The sequence below is a fragment of the Amphimedon queenslandica genome, unplaced genomic scaffold (assembly GCF_000090795.2).
Source record: "Amphimedon queenslandica unplaced genomic scaffold, v1.1 AMPQUscaffold_6417_Cont21624, whole genome shotgun sequence".
Classification (NCBI taxonomy): domain Eukaryota; kingdom Metazoa; phylum Porifera; class Demospongiae; order Haplosclerida; family Niphatidae; genus Amphimedon; species Amphimedon queenslandica.
Genome location: NW_003553291.1, coordinates 19 through 1,870, shown reverse-complemented (window position 1 = coordinate 1,870; position 1,852 = coordinate 19). Strand labels below are relative to the sequence as shown.

The 1,852-nt window shown below is 29.3% G+C and overlaps 1 long non-coding RNA gene across 1 annotated transcript; it reads right to left on the bottom strand.

Moving 5' to 3' along the window:
- Positions 1-149: 149 nt before the first annotated feature.
- Positions 150-1,517, bottom strand: LOC109592062 (uncharacterized). The gene is made up of 2 exons (XR_002190141.1): positions 1,425-1,517; positions 150-225 (listed from the first exon to the last, which is right to left on the bottom strand). It is a non-coding gene; the product is annotated as an uncharacterized LOC109592062 (long non-coding RNA).
- Positions 1,518-1,852: the final 335 nt, after the last annotated feature.

The following is a 1,852-nucleotide window of genomic DNA, read 5'->3' as shown; positions in this document are numbered from 1 at the left end:
TGACACATTTTTATTATTTAAATTAATTTTACACATTGTAAGGGTGGAAGCAGTAGCTGATGACTCAAGCTGTTTCATTAAATTTACTAACAATACAGTACTACATACAGTATAATAACATCAGTTCAATAAACTAATAAATACATTACCTGAGTGTACTCTCAGTATTGTGGCAGTATCACTATGACCTCGTTGTTCAGCAATATCAAAAGCAGTCCTACCATACTATACAAGTAAACATTGATTAACATGATAGTACAATGTTATCACAATCAAACTAAAAACCAACTTTAATTGTTGGTCTGTCTTCAATACTCCATAGTATTGAGTATGTTAGAGACAGTGGAGGTACATTTAGTGTACAAGTATACATTTTACTGATATAAATAATTACATGTACAATACTACTAGTCTACATGTACATGTACATGTATATTTACACTGTTGCAGTATCAATAAAATGTTCTTGGTTATAGCCATAAACTCAGTTACTATACATGTAGATTGAGAAACCTTCATGACTGCATGGGACAATTTTTAGGGTCATTCAATTTTGATGCTTGATCAAAAGATGTAATATTAATTTAAGTTGATGTCAATACAGACACTGACCACAAGGGACCATAGTGTCCTAGTGGGAGGTGTCTGTAAATCAGATACTGCCTCAGTAGGTAAGTGATATAATTACATCAATTTGAGTGGGTGGATCACATTATATATTCATGCACAGTATAACTACATTCTAAGTATGTCCTCCATATCAAAGAAAATGTCAATGCCCACTGGCCTCTTGTAAGTCTATCTGACATTATTATACTATTATACATGTAACATTATAAAGTATTACCATGTAGAAATGTAATTGTTCTGAAACTTTAAATTTTGAAAAACGCCACAAAAAAAAATTTTTAAAGTTTATAAGTTTAAAAAATTTTTTTAAAGTTTTTTTAAAAGTTTTTTAAGTTTGAAATTTTTTTAAATTAACAAAAATTCATTTCCATACTTTATTTAAAATTATTAAAAATCTCAATTTTTTTCAAAATTAAAAAAATTAAAAATTAAAAGGTCAATACCATCAAAAATTATAAATTTTTCTATTTTCAAATCTTTTGAGAATCTGCACCTGAAAAAATTATAAAATTTCGATTTTTTAGTATTTTGTACCCATATATTTCTGATACATTTTTAAAAATTTCAGGACATAAAAGTTTCTCGCTATACTGTAATCAAAAATTTGTGACATAAAATAATTATTTTAGTAAAAATGCTTTCCATAAAGTGATACAGTAGAGTACATTAAGCTATACATGTACATGTACACACACTGTATGAGATATACAGCACCTGCGGTTACTTTGATCCACCCACTCAAAAGGATATACATGTACAATCACTATTGGAGTATAATTAATGATTATACTTACATCATTAGAGGCAGTGACATCTGCTCCTTTTTCAAGGAGCATTGTCACTACCTGTGTGTGTCCATTATAAGCTGCTAATATGAGAGGAGTGGCTCCACCCTATAAAAAGAAGACAGGATAATAAAGACACTAACACTACACAGTCAAGTCTCATATCATGTTGTGTACTGTAGTAGTCTAATATAATAATAATGTTAATACTCATTATAATGTGTTATACACAAAATGAACATTTATTAATTTTTACACAGAAACACAAAAGTTTCAGTCACACTAGAGGTCAGGTCATCAAAGCATGCATGTAGAGAAGTATGGGCCACTCACAAAAGGATTATATTCATGAAATTCTGTCTTCTCTCTCATTTGAGGAAGTTTTTAGTTTTTAAAATAACCCTGTGACATTTTTTATATGACTGCTTCTTAATGGC